This window comes from Schistocerca piceifrons, chromosome 3, assembly GCF_021461385.2.
Source record: "Schistocerca piceifrons isolate TAMUIC-IGC-003096 chromosome 3, iqSchPice1.1, whole genome shotgun sequence".
Lineage (NCBI taxonomy): Eukaryota > Metazoa > Arthropoda > Insecta > Orthoptera > Acrididae > Schistocerca > Schistocerca piceifrons.
Window position 1 is genome coordinate 70268467 of NC_060140.1, and position 14324 is coordinate 70282790.

At 38.9% G+C, this 14324-nt stretch overlaps 1 protein-coding gene across 3 annotated transcripts in view; it reads right to left on the reverse strand.

The window, feature by feature from the left end:
- Positions 1 to 14324, reverse strand: part of LOC124789446 (PRKCA-binding protein) — a 99411-nt gene that overhangs the window by 37719 nt on the left and 47368 nt on the right. The gene's annotated exons all lie outside the window — the stretch shown is intronic.

Genomic DNA, 14324 nt, shown 5'->3' on the forward strand with positions numbered 1-14324 from the left:
CATAAACCATTCTGTAATCTAGTCTTGAATTCTTAATCTATCCTATAATGTTAGTACCTAGGAAAATAAATATGACTAAAACATAATAGACTTAAGAGAATCATGGATAAACAGTGATCTCTGAACATGAAATGCAACGAATAGTATATAGTATTAGTGGAAAACATAACATGATGGTACTATTCAAACAGAATGATATCTGGATGACATGAACTTAACATAATCTTTTATGTATGTATAAAAACATAGTGTAAGCATAATGACTAAACAACTATGTTATCATAGTGATGATTTTCTATTTAGTATAGAATATTTTATACCTTTTATTCAGATAGTGAAGGGAGGCGAAAATTTAATAGTCATGGGTGACTGGAATTCGGTAGTATGAAAAAGGAGAGAAGGAAACGTAGTAGGTGAATATGGATTGGGGGTAAGAAATGAAAGGGGAAGCCACCAGGTAAAATTTTGCACAGAGCACAACTTAATCATAGCTAACACTTGGTTCAAGAGTCATGAAAGAAGGTTGTATACATGGAAGAAGCCTGGAGATACTGACAGATTTCAGATAGATTATATAATGGTAAGACAGAGATTTAGGAACCAGGTTTTAAATTGTAAGACATTTCCAGGGGCAGATGTGAACTCTGACCACAATCTATTGGTTATGAACTGTAGATTAAAACTGAAGAAACTGCAAAAAGGTGGGAATTTAAGGAGATGGGATCTGGATAAACTGACTAAACCAGAGGTTGTACAGAGTTTCAGGGAGAGCATAAGGGAGCAAATGGCAGGAATGGGGGAAAGGAATACAGTAGAAGATGAATGGGTAGCTTTGAGGGACGAAGTAGTGAAGGCAGCAGAGGATCAAGTAGGTAAAAAGACTAGGGCTAGTAGAAACCCTTGGGTAACAGAAGAAATATTGAAATTAATTGATGAAAGGAGAAAATATAAAAATGCAGTAAATGAGTCAGGCAAAAAGGAATACAAACGTCTCAAAAATGAGATCGACAGGAAGTGCAAAATGGCTAAGCAGGGACGGCTAGAGGATAAATGTAAGGATGTAGAGGCTTATCTCACTAGGGGTAAGATAGATACTGTCTACAGGAAAATTAAAGAGACCTTTGGAGAAAAGAGAACCACTTGTATGAATATTAAGAGCTCAGATGGAAACCCAGTTCTAAGCAAAGAAGGGAAAGAAGAAAGGTGGAAAGAGTATATAGAGGGTCTATACAAGGGCAATGTACTTGAGGACAATATTATGGAAATGGAAGAGGATGTAGATGAAGATGAAATGGGAGATATGATACTGCGTGAAGAGTTTGAAAGAGCACTGAAAGACCTGAGTCGAAACAAGGCCCCCGGAGTAGACATCATTCCATTGGAGCTACTGACGGCCTTGGGAGAGCCAGTCCTGACAAAACTCTACCATCTGGTGAGCAAGATGTAAGAGACAGGCGAAATACCCTCAGACTTCAAGAAGAATGTAATAATTCCAATCCCAAAGAAAACAGGTGTTGACAGATGTGAAAATTACCGAACTATCAGTTTAATAAGTCACGGCTGCAAAATACTAACGTGAATTCTTTACAGACGAATGGAAAAACTAGTAAAAGCCGACCTAGAGGAAGATCAGTTTGGATTCCGTAGAAATATTGGAACACGTGAGGCAATACTGACCCTACGACTTATCTTAGAAGCTAGATTAAGGAAAGGCAAACCTACGTTTCTAGCATTTGTAGACTTAGATAAAGCTTTTGACAATGTTGACTGGAATACTCTCTTTCAAATTCAGAAGGTGTCAGGGGTAAAATATAGGGAGCGAAAGGCTATTTACAATTTGTATAGAAACCAAATGGCAGTTATAAGAGTTGAGGGGCAGGAAAGGGAAGCAGTGGTTGGGAAGGGAGTGAGACAGGGTTGTAGCCTCTCCCCGATGTTATTCAAACTGTATATTGAGCAAGCAGTGAAGGAAACAAAAGAAAAATTTGGAGTAGGTATTAAAATCCATGGAGAAGAAATAAAAACTTTGAGGTTCGCCGATGACATTGTAATTCTGTCAGAGACAGCAAAGGACTTGGAAGAGCAGTTGAATGGAATGGATAGTGTCTTGAAAGGAGGATATAAGATGAACATCAACAAACGCAAAACGAGGATAATGGAATGTAGTCGAATTAAGTCGGGTGATGCTGAGGGTATTAGATTAGGAAATGAGACACTTTAAGTAGTAAAGGAGTTTTGCTATTTCGGGAGCAAAATAACTGATGATGGTCGAAGTAGAGAGGATATAACATGTAGACTGGCAATGGCAAGGAAAGCGTTTCTGAAGAAGAGAAATTTGTTAACACTGAGTATACATCTAAGTGTCAGGAAGTCGTTTCTGAAAGTATTTGTATGAAGTGTAGCCACGTATGGAAGTGAAACATGGACAATGAATAGTTTAGACAAGAAGAGAATAGAAGCTTTCGAAATGTGGTGGTACAGAAGAATGCTAAAGATTAGATGGGTAGATCACATAACTAATGAGGAGGTGTTGAAGAGGATTGGGGAGAAGTTTGTGGCACAGCTTGACTAGATGAAGGGATCGGTTGGTAGAACATGTTCTGAGGCATCAAGGGATCACCAATTTAGTATTGGAGGGCAGCATGGAGGGTAAAAATCGTAGAGGGAGGCCAAGAGATGAATACACCAAGCAGATTCAGAAGGATGTAGGTTGCAGTAGGTACTGGGAGATGAAGAAGCTTGCACAGGATAGAGTAGCATGGAGAGCCGCATCAAACCAGTCTCAGGACTGAAGACCACAACAACAACAACAACAACAACAACATGAAATGTGATATAGATGGGAGGGTTTGTATTGGTTATGGAAGGGGTGGGTATTATATATTAAAGCATGATTTACACTAACAAATAAATCATGGCTTACACAGAACACACACCACACCTTTTAAATGACCCTCACATACAAGTGTGACTGATTCTTCACCATTTGCCATTCCATAGGGGTTGCTAAGATTTTCTTCAGGGACTTCAAAGGCGAAGGTGAGAATGTCCGTTCTGTAGGAGACGTTTAACACCATACCTCCTCCGGCTTTTCTCTCAAGTACCAGCAAAGTAGTGAACCTGGGGACAGAGGGTGGGAAGGGTTTCATGTCTTTGGGGCTGTCTTCTTTCTTTTCTTCGATCTTAGTAACCATTTCTACTTTTTCCTTTCTTACTTCTCATTTGAGTACCTATCTATCATTCCCTCTTTACATGTTAATATACTTCTATCGCAGAAGTCCTTCTCATTTTCTGTGGTTTCCAATAACCTTCAACTTATTTTATATAAGTAGGCTAAAGAATCAGGCTACACAAACACACTCACGCATAAAAAAAAAGTACGTCAGGAAAGGATGCACACATTGTCATTTACAGTGATGGTTCTATATTGCACACACATGTATATATCTATATAAGAACAAGGATCATTCCATATTGCCTGTGTGCATAAGCATAGAAGAATTATGCTTATTTTACATTGAGTATACCTAAGTAGGAAGTGTGAGTAATTAAAGAGAACGTAAGCCAGAGAGGAAGGGTTTGTGATAATTGTTAAGGAAGGTCAGTCTGACAAATATTTTGACGACTGATAGGATAGTGGGACTCTTATAACGCAAGTAAACACATTTTGTATGAATAGTGTATAGAGGTAGAGTACATACCAAGAGTATAAAAGTTGAAAAGTAGAGGAGGACTCTGGGTTACTAAACAAAGCATTAAAAAGCGAGAGTGAAGTGTGAAACAGATTTTATAATTTTACCAGAGGATATTTAATTATAGTGTACATAAAGATGTATACCGGATAATGAACCTAGAGGCCTAAGGAGGGTGCACCCAGCATTAATTGGATATAAAGGGCAGTTAGGCAGACCTATACTGTGCAGACAGGGGCACCAATAAGGGGATTGACCTGTACCATAGGAGTGTAGGAATTTAAAGGGGTGTACCTACCGAAACAGGAGGAGGAAGGGCACTAATAGGGTCAACCCACATGTAAGGTATAGATGCTGACCCGGGGGGAAAGGACAGTGTCATGGAAGAAGTCACACAGTTTGTAGGAATTATTCTGGTAAATTTGAATTCTATATTTCACTAGCATTATTATGTTTTCTGAGTGTCAATAGGAACACTGTTATTTTGCCCAGAGTTCCTATAAGGTTACTATAAGTAATGAGGCCATTACATAATAAAGAGGTAGTACAGAGAATTAGAATAAAGGATGAAATATTCAAGGGTCCATGACACCTGGAATTTACAATTGGAAAAAGAGCAGAAAACAAAAATTTTGGTCCTCTTGATTTTTAGATATTGAAAGAGCTAACTCCAACATGGATTGAAAGGTTCATGTTTTATAATTGCAGTAGAATGGGAAAAAGGAATGACTAAGCAATAAGACGGAGAGTATTTACAATTAATCTGTTCTGCACCTCCACATTTCAAAAATTGATGAATTTGGTTCTAATGGGTTTACAGGGTGAAAAAATGTTTATTTATTTGGACAACATAATAATTTTCAGCCCATCATGGTAAGAACACAATGCCTGATTGGGCGAAACTTTTGAGAGGCTAAGGCAACATAATTTGAAGTTGCAGATGGATAAATGAGAATTTTTACAGGAAGAGGTCGTGTATCTGAGACATGTCTTAACCATAGATGGGTAAAAACCAGACCCAAACAAACAAAGCAGTGGCACAATATCCCCAACACAGCACAACAAACGCATTAAAACATTTTCTTGGGTTAGTCAGGTACTATATACACTTCATAAGTGATTTTAGTAAAGTGGCAAAACCACCACATGAGTTGTAAAAAAAGTGTTAAGTATGAATGGGGCACCAAGCAAGAAGAGGCACTCAAAGAGCTAAAACAGAAGTTACTCAATCCCCCTAAATTACAGTATCCAGATTTTTCAAAAAAGTTTATAATCACTACTGGTGTGAGCCAGGACCTACTGACTCAGTTCTTAGCCAAATGGAAGTCGGAAAAGAACTTCCAGTTCCATATGTGTCCAGATCTTTGAACAACGCAGAGCAAACTTGTAGCACAATTGAGTGAGAGTTATTTGCCATAGTTTGGGTGGTCAGACGGTTCAGATCACATGTTTTTGGTTATAAGTCTACCATCTGTACAGATCATAAACCATTGCAGAGGGTCGTAAATATTAGCAATCTTTCCTCACGCTTAGTGAAGTTCAGATTGAAATTAGAGGAGTACGATTCCGAAACTGTATTAAGAAAAAGGTAAGAACAACTGTATAACAGATCCACTGTCAAGAATAAGGGAAGTATGGTCAGCTGATACCGAAACAGAGGCAAATGAAAGTGAGGAAGTGCCGGTAGTCAAGGAAGATGAACAGCAGAAGATAAATGCTGAAAAAAGGTGGAAATTTTGCAGGAATTCCATGATGCACCCATAGGTGGACATCAAGGGAGTGTGAGAACTTATCATCATCCACATACAGTAGCAGACAAAAATATTAACTACATACTAACATGCCAGGATGGTCTAACAAAGTTCACTGTAGCAGAACCAATACAAAAGCAGGACACAGAAACAGTAGCTCAGTCCTTGTGGAAAGGATAATTCTGAGATCTGGGATACCCTCAGTAACACTCAGTGACAATGATATCAATTTTTGAGTGACATGCTAAAGAAAGTGTACAGATTGTTAAGGATTGGTAGGGTACAGACCTTCTGTTGCCATCCTCATTGAAACAGAGCACTGGAAAGATCACAGCAAACTAAAAAAGAATCTCTGAGACACTATATCAATAGGGCTAAATCAAATTGGGACATGTGGTTTCCATTTAAGGTATTCATGTATAATACCACACCTCATGGAACCATGGATTATACAACACATGAACTATTTTTCAGTAGTGTGTAACATTCTTGGTATATCGCAGAGGGACCCCCAGAGGTGTACTTATAATTATGATGATTATGTACTCGAATTAAAAGAGAAACTGAGACAGATGCACCAACGTGCCAGATATTATAAAAAACAAGTGATCCAGTCTTATTGTACGACAAATGCGTAAGCAGGTGCAGAAGATGTAACCTAGATACAGGTTGGGTTGTTTTGGGGGAGGAGACCAGACAGCAAGGTCATCAGTCTCATTGGATTAGGGAAGGAAACAGAAAAAATAATGAAGAGTGTGACAGAGGCTCCATTACATCTGAATGCAATAACTAAAGAGCTGCATTTCCCATGCCACCTCTACATGGAGATCAAAGGTAGTGCAAGACACTACAAAACTCCCTTAGTATGTAAGAAATTACTGTTGCGAATCATGTAAGTAAAATGTAAGCAAGAATTTTGTAAGATTGTTTGTTCTTGTTCATATTTATTATTATAATGGTGATGTACTGATATGTTTATGTATAAGTAATGTGAAGAAACTATACAAATAAATATGGATGTGTATATGTAACATAAAAAAAGAGAGAACAATATTTTATTGGTGTTGATGTTTTGTATCTGTAATGTAAAAAACGAAAGAGCTAATGAGCCAATGATTAAAATTTATGTAGTATGTCACGCAAATCTTCACAAAAAATGAACCAATGTTTAACAGTGATGCTTCTATGCATGTGTATCTACATATATATATGAGTGCTGTGAAAAATGAAACAATGTTTTATGTTGATGTTTACATGTGTGCAAAAGTGAAATGAAATACGAACTTTACAAAGTGCAAAATGTAAAGAGCGCCAATAACCAAGAATGTCCTTTCTAGAGCTAAGATGTTTCAACTACAACAGAAGACAGATTACAAATTTGTTGCCAAATGATTGTTAACAAATTTTTCCCATGGGGAGGAGATGTCATATTGATAACATAATGACTTGTACATTGTTATGCTTAAGGCTACTGGGAGTCATCAAGGGCACTCCCAGATAGGAAATCTGAGAGACAATGCAGAGATCAGGCAAAAGTGGTAGCGTTTAGGTTACCAAAGCTGGAGCCCTGTAAATTGCAGATGCTCTGGGCAAAATTTTTGCTTCAGAGAATTAACTGGTAACTCCATCCACTGCCTAGAAACTGTTGTAAGACATCACAGTAGAAGATACCCATGAAAAGACATGTCTTAGCAGAGACAGTGAGCATGATGCATGCTCCTGCAAACTGCAACATCAGTGGGGTTACGCAGGTTATAGTGCTACTACAGCAGTCCCCACTCACAAAAGCACTGAGTGGGGGACCAAGTGATACAAAACGCTAATGTTGCTGGCCATAACAGAAGTGGCAGTGTTTTTAGTGTTCAGCTGAATGCTGTTGCTACATTAGGATACGGGGAGGAATCTAAGTGTGGTTGTCCAGAGACACTCTGGAGGTGCAGAGTGACTTGTCAGATTGGCTGAAGCTTGTTAAGTGCTGTTGGATTGGTGGGTCAACTACAGGAAGGGAGAAATAGTGCACCACCATGATACCTTAAAAACCAGAATTTTTTAATTCAGAGAGGTTATCATTCAGATCGTTGGGGAACCAATCCGTGTCACTTGTGGCCAGCCTCAGTAAGCTCTGAGACATCTGTTTTTCTCACTAGGAGTGCTGCTCTCAAGTTTGTACCTAACATTCTGCTAGTGTTTGCTACTTCTGTTAGCACTCACCCCCGTGGATTCAGACACTAACCAACTGCCTCCTTCAGTTCTTCTAATGTTTAGAACTATCCCTAGGTGTAGTAGTTAGTCTGATCACTAATAAATAGTGTTAATGAGACCCCCAAAATTCCACGAGTCTCATGCTGCAAGCATCCTGTCAAGCCGCAAAATCTGCACCTCTCGTCGGTACCCTGTGACAGTGTTTGGTGCTGATCCAAGCCATCAACCAGCCTTTACTGGGAATTCGTCTATTTACATTTGCTCTTCATCACCAAAGAAATTGCAAACTGACCTCAAATCCCATCTTCCTTCTATCCTGCGTTAGGGCATAACTCATCATCCAGGTTTAGGTTGACCATGCTCGACTACCGTTAAGAGACAGATGCGCTATTGTGCACCAAGCGCGTCTTTACCCCTTCACACCTGTGCCTGCCATCTGAGAGTAAGTAATGGACTACCTGCAAGACTCCACATCATCCCGCCCCACTGGTCAGAGACTAGCAACAGCCAGACTAAGGAACTACTGTCCCATGCGTAGGTTGCTGTAAACACCACAATATGAACAGCTGCATTTGGAGAGGTACCGTGACCAGGAAGCATTCACTGCTGATGAATGGCATCACTTTGTGTTCAGCAATGAATCATGCTTTTGGACTACCACAGATGACCCCTGTTGGAGAGTATGGATGGCAACCTGGGGAGAGCTGTCATTCTTCCACTGTTTTGGAGATGCACAGCAGTGTTACACTTGCTGTCATGGTGTCAGGAGCCATCAGGTATGACTTCAGGTCATGGCTGGTAGTGATTGAGGGAAATCTTACGGCAAAATGGTACTTCACAAACATCCTGCATCCCCATGCATAATCCATCATGCGACAGTAATGTGTTGCCATTTTTCAATAGGAAAATGCTTGTCCACACGTGGTTTGTGTCTCCATGAACTGTATGCATGATGTTGAGGTACTCCCGTGGGCAGTAAGATCCCCAGATCTGTCCAAGATTGAACATGTCTAGGACCAGCTCGGATGTCAACTCCATTACAGCATCAACATCCAGGATATCAGAACCAGTTACAACAGTTGGGGGATGTCTACACTGAGGAGAAGATACAATGGCTTTACGACACTTTTACCAACCCATTAAGTGCGTGAATCTTGACCCGACGGGGTGCAACATCACACTGATATGTGGGCTCATACTGCCCAAATTTGTTGTAAATTTGACTCGATTTTGTAAACTCTGAAGTAACATCGCATACCTTCTTAACTTCATAAGCTTTTTTTTCTGGCAGTGTATAATATCCTCACTGAGTTGCCCGTTCCCCTGGAACATATACGATATTTTCATCCCTCAACGATTTCCATCTACTGCTGGTTCAGCTGTTAATAGTGCTTTACTTTTGACTCTTGACAATTTTTTAGAAGCTCTTATGGCAAATCTATGTTAGTTTGGTTGGTTGGTTGGTTGGCTGATTTGGTGGAAGAGACCAAACTGCGAGGTCATCAGTCTCGTAGGATTAGGGAAGGAAGTTGGCTGTGCCCCTTCAAATCAACCATCCCAGCATTTGCCTCAAGCGATTTGGGGAAATCATGGAAAACCTAAATCAGGATGGCCGGATGCGGGATTGAACCATCGTCCTCCCGAAGCCGAGTCCAGTTGCATCAAATTCTTGTTTGGTGTTGTATCATCATTTTCTTGTTCTAAATACTCAAGCAGAGTTTTCTGAGACAAAACTGCTGGCCATTACTCACCTCGAGGAGAAATATCAGCACTACCAACATACACACATAAAAGTACGTACATGATCCTGGCATACAGAACTAGTAGTTACTTTATCAGGGAAGTAACAGTGATACATAAGGGAAGGTAAAAAAAGTAAGAGTAGGTCGCTCAGACCTACAATACGAGAGGGATCCGTATGGCAAAGGGCCAGCAACTCTGTCACATTATTGTGTAGTTTTCTCAAGACAATTTTCTATTTGATAAATTTTTAATCACTTTGTTCTTCAACTACAGTTCACAGTGAACGAAATTAAATTTATTTTTTATGAGTCCTTCATGGTGCAGCAATTTTCACAAATAGAACAATATGTTACAGTTGTACTTAATGAAAAGTGCACTACTGTTGGTATCAGCATACATCAGGATGCAAGCATAAAATCATATTTAAAAATTGTTTGACATGTAAAGGCAGTAATTCCTGTATTACAGAATTATAGAGCAAAAAATAAACACACCTAGAAGAAAAAGCTGGTTATGACCCAGTTCATATAGAAAGGATACAAAGAATTTTGTTGTTATAACTACGTTACATTTACAGTGGAGTGATGGTTGTTGGATCAATGGCAAGTGTCAATCTACATATTAAGGAGCCCATCTAAAGTTTAACATCTGCATTTACAGCTAGATCTACAGACATACTCCACAAGCCACCATACAGTGCAAGGCAGAGTGTATCTTGTACCACTACTAGTCACTAGCTTCCCTGTTTCAACTGCAAATGGAGCAAGATAAAACTGAATGTCTATATGCACCTGTACAACCTTAATTTCTCTATACTGTCTTCGCAGTCCTTATGCGCAATATAGATTCATGGCAGTAGAATCTTCTACATTCAGCTGCATATGCCTGTTCACTAAATTTTTTTTCAATAGTGTCTCGTGAAAAGAACACCGTCTTCCCTCCAGGGATTCCCATTTGATTTCATGAAGCTTTTACTTAATACGTGTTGATCGGATTGAATCTACCAGAAATAAATCTAGCAGCACACCTCTGAATCGCTTTGATGTCTTCCTCTAATCCAACCTGCTGGGGCACCCACACACTCAAGCAGTGCTCAAGAAAGGATCACACACCTCTCCTCTATTTTGTCTCATTGGCAACCGAGCTACACTATCCTAGAATTCTCCCAATAAAGTGAAGTAGATGATTCACCTTCTTTATGATTGTTCTGTATCATACAGCTTTGCAATGTTATGCCTAGATATTTAATCAATGTGACTGTGTCAAACAGCACACCACTAATACTGTATTTCAATGTCAGAGGATTATTTTTTCTCCTCATCTGCATTACCTTACATTTTTCTACTTTTAGAGCAAGCTGCCACCCATCACATCAAATAGAAATTCTGTCAGCATGTGCCCTCCTACAGCCACTCAACACTGACACTTTACACTACAGTGTAAAGAAAACTCTGTAGACTGCTGCTCACCCTATCTATCAGATAATTTATGTATATAGAAAACAACAGGGGTCTTATCACACTTTCTGGGGACTCCTGACAATACCCTTGTCTCTGATGAACACTTACCGCCCAGGGCAATTTACTAGGTTCCACTAATTAAGAAGTTTTCAAGTCACTCATATATCTGGGAACCTATGATGTATGCTTAGACTTTGTTAACAGTCCATAGCGGGACACTGTGTCAAACTGTTTGCAGAAATCAAGGAATATGAAATCTGCTATGGTTTGCAGGATATCATGTGAGAATAGGGAAAGCCGAGTTTTGCACTGGTGATGCTTTGAAAATCAGTGCTGATTCATGAACAGAAGCTTTTATTATATTCAGACTTAAAACATGTTCAACAATTCTGCAGAAAACAAATGTACACTGGTCTGTAATTTTGTGGGTCCATTCTTTTACCCTTTGCAAACAGAGGAGTCACCTGCACTTTTTTCCAGTCACTCGGGGTGTTGTGCTGAGTGAGAGAGTAAATGCAAGCTAAGTGTGGGCTCAATGCCATTAAGTATTGTACTCTCAGTAAAACTAAATTGAGATCTGATGATTTATTTCTTTTCAGCTCTTTCAGGTACTTCTCAGCACCAGGAATGCCTATTTCTGTCTTCCATATAGAGTCACTGCGATGGTCAAACAATGGTATGTCTGTACGATCCTCCTGAATGAACGATTTTTTTTTTTTTAAATGGTAAATTTAAAACTTAACTTTCGTTTTGCTGTCTCTTACTGCCACACCAAGCTAGATAGAACCCTTAGTGATTTGAAGTTGAACTAGAATTTTCTCGGTTTCTTGGCAAGATCTTTCGCTGAGGTATCGTGCAGGAAGATGTACATTTCATGTATTGATCCTTTTATACACACACAAACTTCTATTAACTTTTAATTGTCAACATTTACACATTCTTTTTTGACTGAAAATGCAACAATCTCTGCTTTGCAAAATTTCCTAACTAAACCATAATGGACCTTTTCTGTCCTTAAACCACTTAGTCTGCATACTTCTACAGAGCTTGATTTACAATCAGTTTAAGCTATTCCCATAATTCCTCTGTGTCCATCAGACCTGAAGCTAAATGATGTCCACACAGTCTGAACAGGATGCTAACAACTGCTTATCTGCTTTTTCCGGCATAAGTACTCTCCTAGCCTTCCTGAGTAACCACTGTTGCAATGATGACATCAGTGGATTACTCCTATTTCCTTTCTTGGGTATTGGTGTGACTTGTGCAACCATCCAGTTTTGTGTACAGATCTTTCATCAAGCAAGTGGTTGTTTATGATTCCTAAGTAAGGAGCTATTGTATCAGCATACTCTGAAAGGAACCTGACTTCTATATAATCTGGATCAGAGACCTTCCCTTTCTTAAGTGTTTTAATCTGCTTTGCTGCAATAAGGATACCTAATTATATGTTACTCACATTGGCAGGTGTTCTTGATTCAAATTCTGGAATATTTACTGTCTTTTCTTTCATGAAGCAATTTCAGAAAACCATTTTTAGTAACTCTGATTTAGTGGCATTGTCATCAATAACACCACCATTGTCACTGCGCAGTCAAGGTATTGATTGCATATTGCAGTTGGTGTAGTTCACATACAACCAGAATCTCTTTGGGTTTTCTGCCAGATTGAAAGAAAGAGTTTCATTGTGGAAACTATTAAAAGCATCTCACATTGACATTCATGCTGTATTTTCAACTTCCGTAAAACTCTGCCATTCTTGGGGATTTTGCATTCTTTTAAATTTGGCATGAATTTTTCGCTGCTTCTGCAACAGTGTTCAGACCCATTTTGTGCAGCATGGGGTACAGTACCATCTCTTTTTAATTTATTTGGTATGTATCTTTAATTTTCCATCAATACTATTTCTTTCAGTTTAAACCACATGTGGTCTACTCTTACAAAGTCAGATTGGAAGGAGTGGAGACTGTCTCTTAGGATGGCCTCAAGTGAATTTTTATGTGCTTTTTTAAATAGATGTATTTTTCGTTTCTATTTGGTGGGTTTGGATGTTAAGGATTCAGTCTAGCTATACAAACCTTGTGGTCACTAATCCCTATATCTGTCATGGTACACTATTTGCTCAGAATTATTTGTTGCTAAGAGGTCAAGTATGTTCCCACAGCCATTTACACTTTGAATGGGCTCCTGAACTAATTGTTCAAAATGTTTTTCTGAGAAAGCATTCAGTACGATTTTGGACAGCATTTTATGCCTACCACCGGCTTTAAACATGTATTTTTGCCAACATATCAGGTGTGGATTGAAGTTATCACCAACTATAATTGTACGAGTGGGGTACAAATTTACTGTTAAAATTTTGACATTCAAAGTGTCTTTACTTTTTACACAGTTGATTCCACTCCCTGCATGTTGAACAGGAGGCATTCATCACTGAACTTCAAAATATCACTTAGCCTAAAAAAACGCTGTGCACTCCTGCACTGCTGAGTTGAGACTTCCTTTGAATGGTTCTACAACTGTTACAGTAGAATCGAATAGCTGATAAAAACATTCGAACTTGAACCTGAGCTTCACCTACACTGGTTATGTGTGTCCAAACAGTTTTGCAGTCAGACTCAATTTAGACCTCAATGGACACAACATTTTTAGACCTCAATGGACACAATTTTTTTTGTCAACTGCAGTATCTAACTAGTCTTTTCAATATACATTATTTTGCCTCAATGATTATTGGAGCATTTTACTTCAGCTTTCATCCAGTTCTCAGTTCTGAGTATAATTTAAGCACTACAGGTTTCTTAGTGGATGGTGGATCCAAGGACTTTGCTATGAATGCTTCCGCAATTTAGCCTTAACATTTTGATATTCAAAGTGTCTTCACTTTTTGCACAACCTGATTTCACGTCCTGCATACTGATTAGTTGTCATTTGTCAGCGGACTTCAAAATACCACATAGCCTTAAAAAAAAAGAAAAATTCTGGGTACAGTGCTGTAAATCGTAAACACTGCTTGTGCCCCACAAGTGATGCCAGCAGTCCTCACTACTTCTGCCAGCTGCCCATGTGACACGATGGACTCAGAAACAATGAGGCAGGCATCATTGGTGCTGACATGAGCCACAATCTGAAGATCCTGTTTGGGAGATTCTATACAGTCATGACTTCCACAACTGGGAACAACAAACTTCTCTTCTCCCATTACTGGCAAAGCAATGTCAAAATGAACTAACTTTACACTAAATAAAAACATGTTACCTACTATTTTTTAATTATAATGTTACCAGTGCTTCCTATTAGAAATGAAAGTGATTCATAAAATTACCAATGGAAGGATAATTTCTGCAAGACAAAAGAACTTTCAAATTACCAGAAACTATTTTGTATGTATTCACAAAATTACATATTGTAAACAGAGAGAATTGCCTTCACACATCCTGCATGGAATAATATAAACTGGTGCTCATTATGGCTGTGAA